Source organism: Euprymna scolopes, chromosome 6 (assembly GCF_053919585.1).
Source record: "Euprymna scolopes isolate OS-2025 chromosome 6, ASM5391958v1, whole genome shotgun sequence".
NCBI lineage: Eukaryota > Metazoa > Mollusca > Cephalopoda > Sepiida > Sepiolidae > Euprymna > Euprymna scolopes.
In genome coordinates, this window is record NC_136487.1 from 172876482 (window position 1) to 172883737 (window position 7256).

Here is a 7256-nt window from a genome sequence, read left to right on the forward strand (position 1 = left end):
CGGAGGAAAAAAGGACACAGAATTTAAATCATCTAATACCATTCCCACTGTAAAATTTGGAGGTGGAAGTGTGATGATTTGGTGCTGCTTTTCTGCAAATGGAGTTGGAAGTATTGTAAACATAGAAGGCAAAATGAATGTAGCAAAATACACAAATATTTTGTCAACAAATCTGTTCAAGAGTGCAGCAGATTTAGGATTGGTCTGTAATTTTTATCTTCCAGCAAAACAATGATTCCTAGCACAATCTTAAAATAACTACGAAATGGCTTAAGGATAATGGGATTAGTGTTCTACAGTGCCCTAGATGGTGAGCCATTTCATTTTGATACAATATTTCAACCAATAAGAACTTGGTTGTTCCGTCGGAACAACCAGCTTCTCTCGCCCTCACGCTTATTCTCTTTCTTATGTGTCCCGGGCGAATACGTCCGGCTTCAGAGAATATCAGCCAACTCTTACGAACTGCAATTTGAAAACATAAATCCAATCGAAAATCTGTGGAAAACTTTGAAGTTAAGCGTGCATGCAAGAAATCTCAAGAATGCCAAGGAATTGAATAAAGTTTCCTAAGTAGAATAGCTATCACTACCAGCAAGTGCTTGTAAGAAAGTAGTAAGCAGTTATGGTAAGCATTTGGATGCTGTAAGGCAAAACAAATGATATACAACTAAATATTAGTAAATGTGTTAAATACTTTTGCATATGGCTAATTTAGTTTTTGTTAATAAATATTTGTAAACAATATATATATATATATATATTAATTTCCTTTTTATCCTTAGATAGATAGTATTTCTTCAGATATAGAGTGTAAATTTCATTCAAATTAATTTGATATTTCTTAAGAAATCCGAAAAGAAAACAATGTATCGAATAATTTTGCTATCCACTGTAAAATAACGAGACAAATAAGACTCCAAATGCTGCTTTTCGAATAACTTTGAAAACCGCTGCAACTCTTCAGAAGCCAAAGATTTTCTCTATTTAATGTTTAAGTTATTATTCGTTTGCTATTCCACCTTGTATTACACATGCAGTAATTTTCTTATTCTTGTTTTATTGTGTTTCTTTTTACTAGGAAGTTAAGCACTTATCAAGAAACTTATGTAAGGCCAGATTATCTAAGATGCCGGCTCATACTGGATTTGAGAACGACCATATTATACCCAGAAGGGAAGTAGACGCGCGATATTGCGTTTTACAGACAGACAGTTCTAGGAAAGAAACTCTCGTCATAGAATTTTCATTTAGTTTTAATCACATATAGAAAATGCGGCATAATTACGTTGACACACCGATTCCCGTAAGATTACCTACGTTAAGCGACGTAAAGTCTGATAAATATTAAAATGGGTTAAAATTTGGTGATGGCAGGTGCTGTATTTGCTCGAACCTGGGGAGGGATGGACACCCCCGGGTTAGTCTTGCTTACGACACACTGCATGAAATAATGCAGCCCCCCTCCCCACGGCCTCGGGGGGAGGGGTAAGGGGACACGACACGTTAAACGAACACGGGGATTGTCGGTGGTAGTTGCAGTTAGGCGTGTATTTATTGCAAACGTTTTACTGAAAGAGAGGCTAGAAATTTGGGGCTCAGTCCAGCTCCTACCATAAAAGTAAGAATAGAACAAAGACGAAATCACACCGTTCCTTTGTGAGAAGGAGGAAATAATGAGGCGAAAATATTTTCGTCCACTAGTTTTCGAAGATGATTTTTTTTATCCTGCCAAGTAAGTCAAGATGTGGCAACAGTACTCTATCTTACAATGTAATTAACTATTGTACATGTAGATAACTTCGTCTGCAGTCAGGTATTTTCTGGAGTGGTAGAACGATGCAACCATTTTTCCAATGATTTTGACAATGGCGCTGATGTGGGTTTCTTTTTCAGCTCAGTTATAAAGGTCAACAACATGAGTTTGTCGTAGCAGGGTAAATCTTTCAAGGTGGAACCATTTATTTCAACTAGTGTAAAGTGGAGTAGTTTTAACAAAAGCATTAGATTCACATATTTATTCCTACTTTGGTCGCTGTGTAACACTTTGATCCGTCGGAACAACCAGCTTCTCTCACCCTCACGCTTATTCTCTTTCTGATGAGTCCCGGGCGAATACGTCCGGCTTCAGAGAATATCAGCCAACTCTTACGAACCGTAACTTGATGTATTCCAATGTTCAGAAAATGTCTGCGGTGGTGGAACATCTTGGTCAACTGTGCAGTAATTTCCCTGCGTTCAGATTATTGATCAACAGCCTGGATCACCCCGGGTGATTCAGCAACTGAAAAAGTATAGATCTAAATAAACACACGCACACGCGCGCGCGCAAACACCACATAAAACATGAACTTATTAACATGACAACAAGATTCTTAATTAAGATGCAAGTGTACGTGTAGGTTTGTTCCCTATGGACTCATAAATGGCTGCTCCGATTTTAATGAAATAACACAAAACGGTACTTCCTGTGACTGGCAGTGTTCTAAGACGCGTTTTCTTTCAGAAATTCTTCAATAAGTATCGGTAATCTGTAATTAAAAAAAAATCCGAGGAAAGAAAAAACAGGCGATTTGTACCAAAGTTGACACCTTACACAGCCTAACAACACAAGTGTATTTGATAAGTTTTATTACCAAACAAACCGAAAGGCCGTACATATAAAATCAACAGTAGATTCTTAGATATGACAGGAACACGTTCAAAATAAAAAAAATGTCTAATTCACAATTGAACCATGACACCTAATTTTTTTTATTTCAAACTTAATTCAAGCCATTATCACAACACAAGAAGTAAAGCCACGCATATAAAATCAACGACAGGGGTATGTTCAAAATAAATGCTTCTGTTTAGAGCACAATTGAAGCTGAATTTTAAACGTTAATAAAAGCTATTATATATAAAAATATTTTTTAATAGGTTCTCTACAGTGCAATGTACACTACAGTATATTGTGGCCTAAATTACTGCGAGAGGCATGGGAAGCTTCCTTCCACAGCACTATGATTGATTCCCCAACAAGAGCAGGTAGTCAATCGATGTGATTGAAAAATAGGACGATTTCACCAATTTCGATGATAATAAAAATATGAGAGTGTAAAACATATATTGATCATCATTCAATCCCAGCAATACTGGGGTTTTCTGATATATATATATATATATATATATATATATATATATATATATATATATATATATATGGTAATTTATAAAATGTATATGGCGATTAACCTACACTGAATATTCCGCGTTTCATCCACTCTAGGACTCCTCAGGCTTATGCTCGAATTTTGTGGTTGTCTATCGTTTTTATATACTCCTCTTCTGTTGAGATTTTTGTTAGCCAATCAGCTTTCTAGTATCCACCGCGCCCTTCCTATCAGCCAATGAACCTGCACTTACCAGACCATTTGACCTCTGATTGACCTGTTTCTTTGTATGTGCTCTATTTAGCCTGGTTATGTGGTTTCTTGACCTGTTTTAAATCTAGGTTAGTTTTTTGTTAGTTTATATATGTATATATATATATATATCCATATATATATGTGTGTGTACATATATATATATATGTGTGTGTGTGTGTGTGTGATAGTTTATGTATATTCATGTTTATTTAATTTATATGTTTATTTTCTATTGTTTTTGTTAGTTTTAAATTTATTTTGTATCGCTATCGTAGAGTAAATTTTATTCTGTGAACACAGTTGTTTGCTATTTCTCTTCTACAGTTTAATAGATGTTGGGGTTCTTTAAAGTACAGGATAGCAAATTTTTCATGATGGCATAATCTATATGGGTCGTCTAGGTATCTACGTGATCTACATGTGGGAGCTTGTCTTATTATTTTTGTTCGACTACCGGTGAATGGCCGCTCTCCTTGAGTTCCCAGTATGTATTTGCTAGCGTTTTTTTATTCCGTGTTTTTTTATTGTTGAACCTAGATTCCTAGACGACCCATGTAGATTATGCTTTCATGAAAAATTTGCTATCCTGTACTTTAAAGAACGCCAACATATACTAAACTGTAGAAGAGAAATAGCAAACAACCGTGTTCACGTATTGAGCACTTTTGAAGTAAATACTTTAAGTTTACGCATAAATTTATACTTTCGTGTATTAATTTTATGTGAATGAATGAAGTAGTTAAGTCTTCAGACGTACCTCTCCACCGTACTGTATATTGATACTCTATGGCTGACTGGGATAGCTTCCGTACATTCATATCTGATCTACCTCTGCATTCCATGTTTAAAAAGTATGTGTCCTCCATAGTATCAGACCTGACCGAATGGTTAATTGTAGGCATAGACAGATTCATACCATCAAAAAATTCTAACAAAAACCTAACAGCCAGCCATGGTTTTTTCCAGAACGTGCTGCTGCCATCGCGCATAGAAATCACATTTTTCATAGCTCAGTCTGTTGAATCCAAGGTAGCTGAGCAGCGGCTTGGTTCCCACCAGTTTTGGCAAATAGCAGACATGATACTGAACAGAAGCGTGCGTTCTATCCCAACTATCATCAATAGACCTGAGGTCATCACGTCAGCATCAGACAAGGCCAGACTATTTGCCAAGAACTTTGCAGTCAATTCTATTCTATGCGACAAGGGCCATCAACTCCCCGTATTTCCCCTATAACAGACAACACGCTATGCAACATACAAATATCAGTGCGTGAGGTCGCCAAGCTAATCAAGAACCTTGATTCCAGTAAAGCAACTGGCCCCGACGGCATTCTAGTTATTGTACTGAAAAATCTCCAACCAGAACTTGCTCCCATACTTACAAAACTCTTTAAGCGCTGCCTTAAGGAGAAGTGCTTTCCAACACCCTGGAAAACCTCATCAGTATGCTGTGTATTTAAGAATTTAGGTGAAAAGTCATCTCCCTCTCAGTACAGACCAATAAGTCTCCTGTGTGTCATGAGTAAGTTGTTGGAATCCATATTAAATAAGAAGTAGTCAACCACCTCAACAGAAACAACCTTCTTAGTGACATGCAATATGTTTTCCGCTCTACAAGATCTACAGCAGATGTGCTAACGGTTATATCTCATAGGATTAGTGAATCTCTTGATAAAGGCTTCCTTTCCAGGGCAATTGCTCTTGACATATCGAAGGCCTTCGATAATGTATGGCATAAGGATCTACTTCACAAGATTTCTAGCTATGGTATCACCGGAAATGTTTTCTCAATCATTAAATCATTTCTTTCCGATAGATTCATAAAAGTAACGGTTGATGGGCAGAAATCAGAAGCCCACAGTATTAATGCTGGAGTCCCCTGCAACGTCTCTCCCGCAGAAGAGACGTTGCGAGCCTATCTTTGTTTTATCGTTATTTCCATGGCAGGTGCTCGTCTGAGCTCAAATCTCTCGTCCCCCCCACTCGCCAATCGTTCACGAGAAACACCCAACTGGCTGAAACTACTGTCATTAATTTTCCAGCTATAGTATCACCGGAAATGCTTTCTCAATTATTAAATCATTTCTCTCCGATAGGTTCATAAGAGAAGTGGTTGATGGGCAGAAATCAGAAGCCCACGGTATTAATGCTGGAGTCCCTCAGGGGTCCATCCTGGCCCCAACTCACTTCCGGCTGAACTGCTGTAATTAATTTTCCTCACTCTTTATCTGTGCCTAAATCCAAACGTAGATTCTATGAACAAAGCTTCTTTCTTAGAACTGCACGCCAGTGGAACGCTCTGCCGCTTGCCTGTTCCCCACCTCACTACAACTTGGATGTCTTCAAGTCCAACAAAAATAAACTCCTGACAAACCGCCACTATAAGTAAGACACTCTATCAAACCTCCAATAATAATGATTACTACAATACTATCTCATTTATTACTATACAGGCAATAACCCTCATCCCTGAGTGACCTTCGAGCCTTGATAAGTGGTGACCCCCACGTAATATATATATATACTAGCATCTCAGCCCGGCGTTTCCCGGGTGTTTGAATGTGTATGTTGAGCAAAAAAAAAAGTATATATATATATATAGTAGTAGTATTTCAGCCCGGCGTTGCCCGGGTGTTTGGAGGTGTATGTTGATCAAAAAAAAACAGCGTTCAATTTTTTAACTTTGAACCCTATCATGACCCCTTAACATTTATTGTTTTGGGCCCAAATAAAGTTATTAAGTTAGATCCATGTCCTCGGAAAATATATCTGAAATTTGCATGTTTAGACCTTAAATTGTCCGAGGAGTTTGGTAGAGTTTTCAAAGGTCAAATCGTTGAACTTTGATCCCTTAACAGCTAAATATCTGGCCGAAAACGGATTACAAAGATTTTCCCAAATCTCAGTACCCTGTATATACAAATTTTGAGTCTGTAGACTGAAAATTAACGGAGTTATTGTGTTGGAAAATGTACACATACACACACACGTTCACTTTTATATATATGCTAGCATTTCAGCCCGGCATTGCCCGGGTATTTGTATGTGTATGCTGAACAACACAAAAAAAATAGTGGTCAATTTTTTTAACTTTGACCCCTATTATGACTCCTTAAAAATTATTGTTTTGTGCTCAAATCAAGTTATTCAGTAGGATCCATGTCCAAGAAATCTATATCTAAAATTTAAAGTGTTTAGACCCAAAATTGTCGGGGGAGATCGGTAGAGTTCTCAAAGGTCAAATCGTTGAACTTTGACCCAGTAACAACCAAATTTCTGACCGAAAACCGATCACATCGATTTTCACAAATCTCAGTACCCTGTATACCAAATTTCGAGTCTGTAGACTAAAAATTGACAGAGTTATTTCATAGGGAAAGGTACACAGACACACACACAGACACTTTCATTTTTATAGATATACTAGCATGGGTGCCCGTCGTTGCCCGAATATTTGAAGATGTATTTTAAGCAAAAAAAAGCGGTCAATATTTTTTAATTTGACCCCTATTATGTCCCCTTAACATTTATTGTTTTGGGCTCAAATCAAGTTATTAAGTTAGATCCATTTCCAAGGAAACTCTATCTAAATTTTCAAGTGTTTAGACCCAAAATTGTCGGAGAAGTTTGGCAGAGTTCTTAAAGTTCAAATCGTTGCATTTTGACCCCTTACTCGCCAAATTTCTGGCCGCAAACCGATCACATCGATTTTCCCAAATCTCAGTACCCTGTATATCAAATTTCGAGTCTGTAGACTTAAAATTGACAGAGTTATTGCGTAGGGAAATGTACACACACAGACAGATAGATAGATAAATTGATAAATTAAACAAAAATATATACG